A 12,529-nucleotide genomic window follows, 5' to 3' on the forward strand; every position below is an offset into this window, starting at 1 on the left:
CACATCCATAGATGGAACAGAACTGCCCCTTTGAAACAACGACAGTGAAGAGTATAAGTCTTTTCGCCTTACTTTGAAATGAAGAATGATTTAGACTTTTAGTCATCTAATAACATGCCACTCCAACAAGTTATCCATACAATTTGTCCTATCTAATAACAAGGCGCACTCTCGCATATATGACATTTACTTAGTATTTTATATACATTGACAGCAATGTTGTTTACCTTGCATGTAGGAAATACGCACTCACTTACTATACACATGCACATAGGTATATTTACAAAAATGTCCATTGATAAATCAGTAAAACAATGACACACAACATAAAGTCTACACCGAACAGCACAACAATGACACACAAGATAAGAATGAGTCTACACATTGTCGAAAGTAAGGATGTACACAAATATATACTTATGATGTGCAAGTGTTAATTGTATATACGAACTGTGTGGACGTCCTTTACAGTGACAGTGTTTGGGCTTAGTTTTCTTGCGAAAAAAAGAGGCAAAGTGAAATTCCGGCTGAACTGAATGAAACGTGAGGAGGAGTTGATAAATACTGAGAAAAAAATATGCGAAAAATGTACTTCCCAGACGGGGAATCGAACCCCGGCCGTGGCGGTGAGAGCGCCAAATCCTAACCACTAGACCACCTGGGACCTTGCAATGTTAGGGATGGAGCAAGGTATTGCTTCAAGTAGGAACATGTTGCCACAACGTGATATTTCCTAGATGACACTTACCCATGCACTCTTCCTTCTGTCTCTCTTTTCTTACTTCCAATATAGTTTCAATCGTAAATGAATTAATTGTAGAGGAAGGCTTGGGTGCAGTTCACCCTTGGAATGAATAATAGCTGTGGCTTCCACATTGCCATGAGACACTCATGTTGCATGTGCCAAATTAAGCAAGGAACCCGCCGAGTCTCCTCTTGTCCAGGACAGAGAAGGCATGGATTTTATTCGGAGGATTTCATTTTGTAGTATGACACGTACAGCAATTGATGCTGAAATATTCTTCAATATTGGTGAGTCTCAAATATGCCTTTTCACTTATTTATGGGACAATCGGAGTGCCGAGATGCTTTTTTGTGTTTATAGCGAAGTGAAGTATGTGAACAGTACACCTTTCCTCCAATGGAACTAGATAGCAAAGTAGTATTTAGGTGTGTTGTTACGTATGTTGTAGAGTGAGGGCAATACACACAATGTAGAGCAATTAAGGCGTTGTGGCTGACTCCAGCCAAATTATTCCCAAATCTTAAAATGGAAAAAAGTTACTTCCCAGACGGGGAATCGAACCCCGGCCGTGGCGGTGAGAGCGCCAAATCCTAACCACTAGACCACCTGGGACACTGATGGTATATCTGGACATAAGATTGACATGTCTCTTCGAAAATCAGGGCACGGTCACATCCATAAATGGAACAGAACTGCCCCTTTGAAACAACGACAGTGAAGAGTATAAGTCTCTTCGCCTTACATTGAAATGAAGAATGATTTAGACTTTTAGTCATCTAATAACATGCCACTCCAACAAGTTATCCATACAATTTGTCCTATCTAATAATAAGGCGCACTCTCGCATATATGACATTTACTTAGTATTTTATATACATTGACAGCAATGTTGTTTACCTTGCATGTAGGAAATACGCACTCACTTACTATACACATGCACATAGGTATATTTACAAAATGTCCATTGATAAATCAGTAAAACAATGACGCACAACACAAAGTCTACACAGAACAGCACAACAATGACACACAAGATAAGAATGAGTCTACACATTGTCGAAAGTAAGGATGTACACAAATATATACTTATGATGTGCAAGTGTTAACTGTATATACGAACTGTGTGGACGTCCTTTACAGTGACAGTGTTTGCGCTTAGTTTTCTTGCGAAAAAAAGAGGCAAAGTGAAATTCCGGCTGAACTGAATGAAACGTGAGGAGGAGTTGATAAATACTGAGAAAAAAATATGCGAAAAATGTACTTCCCAGACGGGGAATCGAACCCCGGCCGTGGCGGTGAGAGCGCCAAATCCTAACCACTAGACCACCTGGGACCTTGCAATGTTAGGGATGGAGCAAGGTATTGCTTCAAGTAGGAACATGTTGCCACAACGTGATATTTCCTAGATGACACTTACCCATGCACTTTTCCTTCTGTCTTTCTTTTCTTACTTCCAATATAGTTTCAATCGTAAATGAATTAATTGTAGAGGAAGGCTGGGGTGCAGTTCACCCTTGGAATGAATAATAGCTGTGGCTTCCACATTGCCATGAGACACTCATGTTGCATGTGCCAAATTAAGCAAGGAACCCGCCGAGTCTACTCTTGTCCAGGACAGAGAAGGCATGGATTTTATTCGGAGGATTTCATTTTGTAGTATGACACGTACAGCAATTGATGCTGAAATACTCCTCAATATTGGTGAGTCTCAAATATGCCTTTTCACTTATTTATGGGACAATCGGAGTGCCGAGATGCTTTTTTGTGTTTATAGCGAAGTGAAGTATGTGAACAGTACACCTTTCCTCCAATGGAACTAGATAGCAAAGTAGCATTTAGGTGTGTTGTTACGTATGTTGTAGAGTGAGGGCAATACACACAATGTAGAGCAATTAAGGCGTTGTGGCTGACTCCAGACAAATTATTCCCAAATCTTAAAATGGAAAAAAGTTACTTCCCAGACGGGGAATCGAACCCCGGCCGTGGCGGTGAGAGCGCCAAATCCTAACCACTAGACCACCTGGGACACTGATGGTATATCTGGACACAAGACTGACATGTCTCTTCGAAAATCAGGGCAAGGTCACATCCATAAATGGAACAGAACTGCCCCTTTGAAACAACGACAGTGAAGAGTATAAGTCTCTTCGCCTTACATTGAAATGAAGAATGATTTAGACTTTTAGTCATCTAATAACATGCCACTCCAACAAGTTATCCATACAATTTGTCCTATCTAATAACAAGGCGCACTCTCGCATATATGACATTTACTTAGTATTTTATATACATTGACAGCAATGTTGTTTACCTTGCATGTAGGAAATACGCACTCACTTACTATACACATGCACATAGGTATATTTACAAAATGTCCATTGATAAATCAGTAAAGCAATGACGCACAACACAAAGTCTACACAGAACAACACAACAATGACACACAAGATAAGAATGAGTCTACACATTGTCAAAAGTAAGAATGTACACAAATATATACTTATGATGTGCAAGTGTTAATTGTATATAAGAACTGTGTGGACGTCCTTTACAGTGACAGTGTTTGGGCTTAGTTTTCTTGCGAAAAAAAGAGGCAAAGTGAAATTCCGGCTGAACTGAATGAAACGTGAGGAGGAGTTGATAAATACTGAGAAAAAAATATGCGAGAAATGTACTTCCCAGACGGGGAATCGAACCCCGGCCGTGGCGGTGAGAGCGCCAAATCCTAACCACTAGACCACCTGGGACCTTGCAATGTTAGGGATGGAGCAAGGTATTGCTTCAAGTAGGAACATGTTGCCACAACGTGATATTTCCTAGATGACACTTACCCATGCACTCTTCCTTCTGTCTCTCTTTTCTTACTTCCAATATAGTTTCAATCGTAAATGAATTAATTGTAGAGGAAGGCTTGGGTGCAGTTCACCCTTGGAATGAATAATAGCTGTGGCTTCCACATTGCCATGAGACACTCATGTTGCATGTGCCAAATTAAGCAAGGAACCCGCCGAGTCTACTCTTGTCCAGGACAGAGAAGGCATGGATTTTATTCGGAGGATTTCATTTTGTAGTATGACACGTACAGCAATTGATGCTGAAATATTCTTCAATATTGGTGAGTCTCAAATATGCCTTTTCACTTATTTATGGGACAATCGGAGTGCCGAGATGCTTTTTTGTGTTTATAGCGAAGTGAAGTATGTGAACAGTACACCTTTCCTCCAATGGAACTAGATAGCAAAGTAGTATTTAGGTGTGTTGTTACGTATGTTGTAGAGTGAGGGCAATACACACAATGTAGAGCAATTAAGGCGTTGTGGCTGACTCCAGTCAAATTATTCCCAAATCTTAAAATGGAAAAAAGTTACTTCCCAGACGGGGAATCGAACCCCGGCCGTGGCGGTGAGAGCGCCAAATCCTAACCACTAGACCACCTGGGACACTGATGGTATATCTGGACATAAGATTGACATGTCTCTTCGAAAATCAGGGCACGGTCACATCCATAAATGGAACAGAACTGCCCCTTTGAAACAACGACAGTGAAGAGTATAAGTCTCTTCGCCTTACATTGAAATGAAGAATGATTTAGACTTTTAGTCATCTAATAACATGCCACTCCAACAAGTTATCCATACAATTTGTCCTATCTAATAATAAGGCGCACTCTCGCATATATGACATTTACTTAGTATTTTATATACATTGACAGCAATGTTGTTTACCTTGCATGTAGGAAATACGCACTCACTTACTATACACATGCACATAGGTATATTTACAAAATGTCCATTGATAAATCAGTAAAACAATGACGCACAACACAAAGTCTACACAGAACAGCACAACAATGACACACAAGATAAGAATGAGTCTACACATTGTCGAAAGTAAGGATGTACACAAATATATACTTATGATGTGCAAGTGTTAACTGTATATACGAACTGTGTGGACGTCCTTTACAGTGACAGTGTTTGCGCTTAGTTTTCTTGCGAAAAAAAGAGGCAAAGTGAAATTCCGGCTGAACTGAATGAAACGTGAGGAGGAGTTGATAAATACTGAGAAAAAAATATGCGAAAAATGTACTTCCCAGACGGGGAATCGAACCCCGGCCGTGGCGGTGAGAGCGCCAAATCCTAACCACTAGACCACCTGGGACCTTGCAATGTTAGGGATGGAGCAAGGTATTGCTTCAAGTAGGAACATGTTGCCACAACGTGATATTTCCTAGATGACACTTACCCATGCACTTTTCCTTCTGTCTTTCTTTTCTTACTTCCAATATAGTTTCAATCGTAAATGAATTAATTGTAGAGGAAGGCTGGGGTGCAGTTCACCCTTGGAATGAATAATAGCTGTGGCTTCCACATTGCCATGAGACACTCATGTTGCATGTGCCAAATTAAGCAAGGAACCCGCCGAGTCTACTCTTGTCCAGGACAGAGAAGGCATGGATTTTATTCGGAGGATTTCATTTTGTAGTATGACACGTACAGCAATTGATGCTGAAATACTCCTCAATATTGGTGAGTCTCAAATATGCCTTTTCACTTATTTATGGGACAATCGGAGTGCCGAGATGCTTTTTTGTGTTTATAGCGAAGTGAAGTATGTGAACAGTACACCTTTCCTCCAATGGAACTAGATAGCAAAGTAGCATTTAGGTGTGTTGTTACGTATGTTGTAGAGTGAGGGCAATACACACAATGTAGAGCAATTAAGGCGTTGTGGCTGACTCCAGACAAATTATTCCCAAATCTTAAAATGGAAAAAAGTTACTTCCCAGACGGGGAATCGAACCCCGGCCGTGGCGGTGAGAGCGCCAAATCCTAACCACTAGACCACCTGGGACACTGATGGTATATCTGGACACAAGACTGACATGTCTCTTCGAAAATCAGGGCAAGGTCACATCCATAAATGGAACAGAACTGCCCCTTTGAAACAACGACAGTGAAGAGTATAAGTCTCTTCGCCTTACATTGAAATGAAGAATGATTTAGACTTTTAGTCATCTAATAACATGCCACTCCAACAAGTTATCCATACAATTTGTCCTATCTAATAACAAGGCGCACTCTCGCATATATGACATTTACTTAGTATTTTATATACATTGACAGCAATGTTGTTTACCTTGCATGTAGGAAATACGCACTCACTTACTATACACATGCACATAGGTATATTTACAAAATGTCCATTGATAAATCAGTAAAACAATGACACACAACATAAAGTCTACACAGAACAGTACAACAATGACACACAAGATAAGAATGAGTCTACACATTGTCAAAAGTAAGAATGTACACAAATATATACTTATGATGTGCAAGTGTTAATTGTATATAAGAACTGTGTGGACGTCCTTTACAGTGACAGTGTTTGGGCTTAGTTTTCTTGCGAAAAAAAGAGGCAAAGTGAAATTCCGGCTGAACTGAATGAAACGTGAGGAGGAGTTGATAAATACTGAGAAAAAAATATGCGAAAAATGTACTTCCCAGACGGGGAATCGAACCCCGGCCGTGGCGGTGAGAGCGCCAAATCCTAACCACTAGACCACCTGGGACCTTGCAATGTTAGGGATGGAGCAAGGTATTGCTTCAAGTAGGAACATGTTGCCACAACGTGATATTTCCTAGATGACACTTACCCATGCACTCTTCCTTCTGTCTCTCTTTTCTTACTTCCAATATAGTTTCAATCGTAAATGAATTAATTGTAGAGGAAGGCTTGGGTGCAGTTCACCCTTGGAATGAATAATAGCTGTGGCTTCCACATTGCCATGAGACACTCATGTTGCATGTGCCAAATTAAGCAAGGAACCCGCCGAGTCTACTCTTGTCCAGGACAGAGAAGGCATGGATTTTATTCGGAGGATTTCATTTTGTAGTATGACACGTACAGCAATTGATGCTGAAATACTCCTCAATATTGGTGAGTCTCAAATATGCCTTTTCACTTATTTATGGGACAATCGGAGTGCCGAGATGCTTTTTTGTGTTTATAGCGAAGTGAAGTATGTGAACAGTACACCTTTCCTCCAATGGAACTAGATAGCAAAGTAGCATTTAGGTGTGTTGTTACGTATGTTGTAGAGTGAGGGCAATACACACAATGTAGAGCAATTAAGGCGTTGTGGCTGACTCCAGACAAATTATTCCCAAATCTTAAAATGGAAAAAAAGTTACTTCCCAGACGGGGAATCGAACCCCGGCCGTGGCGGTGAGAGCGCCAAATCCTAACCACTAGACCACCTGGGACACTGATGGTATATCTGGACACAAGACTGACATGTCTCTTCGAAAATCAGGGCAAGGTCACATCCATAAATGGAACAGAACTGCCCCTTTGAAACAACGACAGTGAAGAGTATAAGTCTCTTCGCCTTACATTGAAATGAAGAATGATTTAGACTTTTAGTCATCTAATAACATGCCACTCCAACAAGTTATCCATACAATTTGTCCTATCTAATAACAAGGCGCACTCTCGCATATATGACATTTACTTAGTATTTTATATACATTGACAGCAATGTTGTTTACCTTGCATGTAGGAAATACGCACTCACTTACTATACACATGCACATAGGTATATTTACAAAATGTCCATTGATAAATCAGTAAAACAATGACACACAACATAAAGTCTACACAGAACAGTACAACAATGACACACAAGATAAGAATGAGTCTACACATTGTCAAAAGTAAGAATGTACACAAATATATACTTATGATGTGCAAGTGTTAATTGTATATAAGAACTGTGTGGACGTCCTTTACAGTGACAGTGTTTGGGCTTAGTTTTCTTGCGAAAAAAAGAGGCAAAGTGAAATTCCGGCTGAACTGAATGAAACGTGAGGAGGAGTTGATAAATACTGAGAAAAAAATATGCGAAAAATGTACTTCCCAGACGGGGAATCGAACCCCGGCCGTGGCGGTGAGAGCGCCAAATCCTAACCACTAGACCACCTGGGACCTTGCAATGTTAGGGATGGAGCAAGGTATTGCTTCAAGTAGGAACATGTTGCCACAACGTGATATTTCCTAGATGACACTTACCCATGCACTTTTCCTTCTGTCTTTCTTTTCTTACTTCCAATATAGTTTCAATCGTAAATGAATTAATTGTAGAGGAAGGCTGGGGTGCAGTTCACCCTTGGAATGAATAATAGCTGTGGCTTCCACATTGCCATGAGACACTCATGTTGCATGTGCCAAATTAAGCAAGGAACCCGCCGAGTCTACTCTTGTCCAGGACAGAGAAGGCATGGATTTTATTCGGAGGATTTCATTTTGTAGTATGACACGTACAGCAATTGATGCTGAAATACTCCTCAATATTGGTGAGTCTCAAATATGCCTTTTCACTTATTTATGGGACAATCGGAGTGCCGAGATGCTTTTTTGTGTTTATAGCGAAGTGAAGTATGTGAACAGTACACCTTTCCTCCAATGGAACTAGATAGCAAAGTAGCATTTAGGTGTGTTGTTACGTATGTTGTAGAGTGAGGGCAATACATACAATGTAGAGCAATTAAGGCGTTGTGGCTGACTCCAGACAAATTATTCCCAAATCTTAAAATGGAAAAAAGTTACTTCCCAGACGGGGAATCGAACCCCGGCCGTGGCGGTGAGAGCGCCAAATCCTAACCACTAGACCACCTGGGACACTGATGGTATATCTGGACATAAGATTGACATGTCTCTTCGAAAATCAGGGCAAGGTCACACCCATAAATGGAACAGAACTGCCCCTTTGAAACAACGACAGTGAAGAGTATAAGTCTCTTCGCCTTACATTGAAATGAAGAATGATTTAGACTTTTAGTCATCTAATAACATGCCACTCCAACAAGTTATCCATACAATTTGTCCTATCTAATAACAAGGCGCACTCTCGCATATATGACATTTACTTAGTATTTTATATACATTGACAGCAATGTTGTTTACCTTGCATGTAGGAAATACGCACTCACTTACTATACACATGCACATAGGTATATTTACAAAATGTCCATTGATAAATCAGTAAAACAATGACACACAACATAAAGTCTACACAGAACAGTACAACAATGACACACAAGATAAGAATGAGTCTACACATTGTCAAAAGTAAGGATGTACACAAATATATACTTATGATGTGCAAGTGTTAATTGTATATAAGAACTGTGTGGACGTCCTTTACAGTGACAGTGTTTGGGCTTAGTTTTCTTGCGAAAAAAAGAGGCAAAGTGAAATTCTGGCTGAACTGAATGAAACGTGAGGAGGAGTTGATAAATGCTGAGAAAGAAATATGCGAAAAATGTACTTCCCAGACGGGGAATCGAACCCCGGCCGTGGCGGTGAGAGCGCCAAATCCTAACCACTAGACCACCTGGGACCTTGCAATGTTAGGGATGGAGCAAGGTATTGCTTCAAGTAGGAACATGTTGCCACAACGTGATATTTCCTAGATGACACTTACCCATGCACTCTTCCTTCTGTCTCTCTTTTCTTACTTCCAATATAGTTTCAATCGTAAATGAATTAATTGTAGAGGAAGGCTTGGGTGCAGTTCACCCTTGGAATGAATAATAGCTGTGGCTTCCACATTGCCATGAGACACTCATGTTGCATGTGCCAAATTAAGCAAGGAACCCGCCGAGTCTACTCTTGTCCAGGACAGAGAAGGCATGGATTTTATTCGGAGGATTTCATTTTGTAGTATGACACGTACAGCAATTGATGCTGAAATACTCCTCAATATTGGTGAGTCTCAAATATGCCTTTTCACTTATTTATGGGACAATCGGAGTGCCGAGATGCTTTTTTGTGTTTAATTCTGGACTCACAAAAGTCCAGAAACTCTCAGCACTGTGGCCACTCTCTCACAAGCGATTTCGCAAAATTAAACAAGCAGCTGTTATGTATATGTACTAAGGATGAAAAAATGAAAAAATTTTTTTTCAAAAAAATCAAAATTTAAACTCGCTCGCCCATGGGCACGCCCATGGGCGAACAGTGGCCAATGGGTAGGCCCATGGGCGAAAGTGTTTAATTTCATACAGAATAAATGTTTTGGAGGTTGTAAATGAATGAAAAAATGTTAATAAGTATCATGACACAAATTTCAGCTTGTTGTGACTTGACTCTGCTAACTGACAGCAATTTAAAAAAATCTCGCCCATGGGTGAAAAACATATTGGCCCATGGACGAGAATAATTAATTTCATTGAAACTACATGTTTTTCCAGGCTTTGCAGCTTTTCAATGAATCAACGTGTATTTATTAGTGTCTTGACACACAATTAAGCTTATTTTGACTTAATTCGGCTAATTTAAAGTGATTTTTCAAAACGCCTCGCCCATGGGCGAAAACTATTTGGCCCATGGGTGAGAATATTTACTTTTACTCAAAATACACCTTTTCCCATGTTGTGGAGGTTGTGAATGGATGAAAGTATGTTCATAAGTATCATGTCACAAAATTCCACTCATTTTGAATTAATTCCGTTAATTTAGAGCTATTTAACAAAATCTCACCCATGGGTGAAAAACATTTTGGCCCATGGGCGAGAATATTTCCTTTTACCCCAAACACATCTTTTCCAATATTTGGAGGATGTAAATGAATGAAAGTACATTTATGAGTATCATGACAGAAATTTCAACTCATTTTGACTTAATTCCTCTAAATGAGAGCAATTTTGAAAACTCTCGCCCATGGGAGAAAGACATTTTGACCCATGGGCGAGAATATTTGCCTTCACTCAAAATACATCTTTTCCTGTGGTTTGGAGGTGTAAATGAATGAGGATATATATATGAGTATCATGGCACAAAATCCAACTCATTATGACTTAATTCTGCTAATTGAGACCGATTTTCAAAAATATCTCGCCCATGGGCGAAAAACATTGGGCCCATGAGCGAAAATATTTCCTTTTCACTCCAAATACATCTTTTCTAATGTTTTGGAGGATGTAAATGTATGAAAGTGCCATTATGAGTATCATGACACAAAATTCAACTGATTTTGACTTACTTTTGCGAATTCAGGAAGATTTTTAAAAAATATGCCAGAATAATCACATTTACTCAAAATACATCTTTTCCTGTGTTTTGGATTTTGTAAATGAATGAGGATATATTTGTAAGTATCATGGCATAAAATTCAACTCATTTTGACTTAATTCTGATAATTTGTAACAAGTACAAGAATCTGGATTTCCACTTAAATTTTCATAGTTTTTTTTTTATTGTCTTGGGGGTTGTAAATTTATGAATGAAAGTGTGTTTATAAGTGAAAAATGAAATCATAAGTGAAAAATGAAATCATTCCGGTCTTAATTCGACTAATCTCTCTCGAGGACGAAAATATTTTCGTTTGCTCGTTTTCTTTATTTTTCAAACATATGGTTTAAAAATAGATGAAATTCTAGTGAAAATTCAGTTTAATTTCGTGAGTTTAGTTTTTTGTCGCCCTCAGCAATATCCCAGCAATATGGCGGCGGTTTGTAGATAATCGAGTTTGGATCAGACAATCCAGTGATCAACAGCATGAGCATCTACCTGCACAATTGGGAACTGATGACATGTGTCAGCAAAAGTCAGCGAGCCTGACCACCCGATCCCGTTAGTCACCTCTTACGACAAGCATAGTCGCCTTTTATGGCAAGCATGGGTTGTTGAAGCCCTCTTCTACTCCAGATCTTCACGGGTCCCGAACACAGAGCTTTACTTCCAGCAACATATACAATACACTTAGAATACTAAGCCTTGAGATTCTTTTGAATTTAGGTCTTCTATAAATACACCAAAATTCAACCTATATCTATGAAGTTGAAGTTATTTGTGAAAGCCCTAATCAAGAGTGACCAAACTCCAGTGACTATGCTGGGACACATTAATAAACAGTGTTGTCAAATCTTTAAACTGTATTGAAATATGTCTTGTCAATTCCACTGACATTCACCAAATGTACCTACCTAGTAGTTTTAAGTGTACCTACCCAGTTTAGCATGTTTCGTTTTAATAGTGTGGTCCCCATTTTTAGTAATTCCCGTTTGCCCGTCCCGGCTTTTCTTCGTCCGAGGTTTTATGGGGTATTCTCCTATTTGTCAGACCAGAAATAATCTACAACAGGGGTAGGTCACTCGCTTGTTTTCTTTACCAATTGTACTAATTAGTATGCGCCTCCTCATGCTCCAATGCACACAGTGACCTGATTCGTCTCCATCGCAACTTAGGCCGCGTTTAACAGTACTTCAGCCAGTTTACTGTATCAGTCGAAATCTTACAATGAATGAATGAATGAATGAATGAATGAAGAGCAAGAAGTATATGTGAATGAATGAAAGAAATAATAAAAGAAAGAAGTACATATGTGAATGAATGAAAGAATAAATGATACACCACGGCCATCCCTTCCAAAACATGCTAAAGAACGCAAAACTATCGTTAGATCACATGTGTTAACATCAGCTTGTTATTGTCTCCCTGGTCAGGCGTAACAATTGTCAGACAGGTTAAAACAACAAACTATCTGGTTGACTGCACAGCTGCCTGTTGACGTAGTATACCCACATCACCTACTTTTCCTGCGTAACCTTCATCTACATCACCACCCTTAATATATTGAGCAGAGAGCACAGAAGGCCCTATAGCTGTAACCACTGAACCGTGGTGTCTCTCTGCTCCCAAGTTGCCAAGTGGGGGTGCCCTTTTCTACCTCTTCCATGAATCTTTAAAACATCTAACAAGCTCAACGCATGCATTTTT

At 39.6% G+C, this 12,529-nt stretch overlaps 13 non-coding genes across 13 annotated transcripts; all 13 read right to left on the reverse strand.

The window, feature by feature from the left end:
- Positions 1–592: 592 nt before the first annotated feature.
- On the reverse strand, positions 593–664 carry Trnae-cuc (transfer RNA glutamic acid (anticodon CUC)). The gene has a single exon. It is a non-coding gene; the product is annotated as a tRNA-Glu (tRNA).
- A 621-nt stretch (positions 665–1,285) lies between these two features.
- Trnae-cuc (transfer RNA glutamic acid (anticodon CUC)) lies at positions 1,286–1,357 on the reverse strand. Its single transcript has one exon. It is a non-coding gene; the product is annotated as a tRNA-Glu (tRNA).
- A 649-nt stretch (positions 1,358–2,006) lies between these two features.
- Positions 2,007–2,078, reverse strand: Trnae-cuc (transfer RNA glutamic acid (anticodon CUC)). Its single transcript has one exon. It is a non-coding gene; the product is annotated as a tRNA-Glu (tRNA).
- Positions 2,079–2,699: 621 nt separating this feature from the next.
- On the reverse strand, positions 2,700–2,771 carry Trnae-cuc (transfer RNA glutamic acid (anticodon CUC)). The gene has a single exon. It is a non-coding gene; the product is annotated as a tRNA-Glu (tRNA).
- A 649-nt stretch (positions 2,772–3,420) lies between these two features.
- Trnae-cuc (transfer RNA glutamic acid (anticodon CUC)) lies at positions 3,421–3,492 on the reverse strand. The gene has a single exon. It is a non-coding gene; the product is annotated as a tRNA-Glu (tRNA).
- Positions 3,493–4,113: 621 nt separating this feature from the next.
- Trnae-cuc (transfer RNA glutamic acid (anticodon CUC)) lies at positions 4,114–4,185 on the reverse strand. The gene has a single exon. It is a non-coding gene; the product is annotated as a tRNA-Glu (tRNA).
- A 649-nt stretch (positions 4,186–4,834) lies between these two features.
- Trnae-cuc (transfer RNA glutamic acid (anticodon CUC)) lies at positions 4,835–4,906 on the reverse strand. The gene has a single exon. It is a non-coding gene; the product is annotated as a tRNA-Glu (tRNA).
- Positions 4,907–5,527: 621 nt separating this feature from the next.
- Trnae-cuc (transfer RNA glutamic acid (anticodon CUC)) lies at positions 5,528–5,599 on the reverse strand. The gene has a single exon. It is a non-coding gene; the product is annotated as a tRNA-Glu (tRNA).
- A 649-nt stretch (positions 5,600–6,248) lies between these two features.
- Positions 6,249–6,320, reverse strand: Trnae-cuc (transfer RNA glutamic acid (anticodon CUC)). Its single transcript has one exon. It is a non-coding gene; the product is annotated as a tRNA-Glu (tRNA).
- A 622-nt stretch (positions 6,321–6,942) lies between these two features.
- Positions 6,943–7,014, reverse strand: Trnae-cuc (transfer RNA glutamic acid (anticodon CUC)). Its single transcript has one exon. It is a non-coding gene; the product is annotated as a tRNA-Glu (tRNA).
- A 649-nt stretch (positions 7,015–7,663) lies between these two features.
- Trnae-cuc (transfer RNA glutamic acid (anticodon CUC)) lies at positions 7,664–7,735 on the reverse strand. Its single transcript has one exon. It is a non-coding gene; the product is annotated as a tRNA-Glu (tRNA).
- A 621-nt stretch (positions 7,736–8,356) lies between these two features.
- On the reverse strand, positions 8,357–8,428 carry Trnae-cuc (transfer RNA glutamic acid (anticodon CUC)). The gene has a single exon. It is a non-coding gene; the product is annotated as a tRNA-Glu (tRNA).
- Positions 8,429–9,077: 649 nt separating this feature from the next.
- Positions 9,078–9,149, reverse strand: Trnae-cuc (transfer RNA glutamic acid (anticodon CUC)). The gene has a single exon. It is a non-coding gene; the product is annotated as a tRNA-Glu (tRNA).
- Positions 9,150–12,529: the final 3,380 nt, after the last annotated feature.

Source organism: Haliotis asinina, chromosome 14 (assembly GCF_037392515.1).
Source record: "Haliotis asinina isolate JCU_RB_2024 chromosome 14, JCU_Hal_asi_v2, whole genome shotgun sequence".
NCBI lineage: Eukaryota > Metazoa > Mollusca > Gastropoda > Lepetellida > Haliotidae > Haliotis > Haliotis asinina.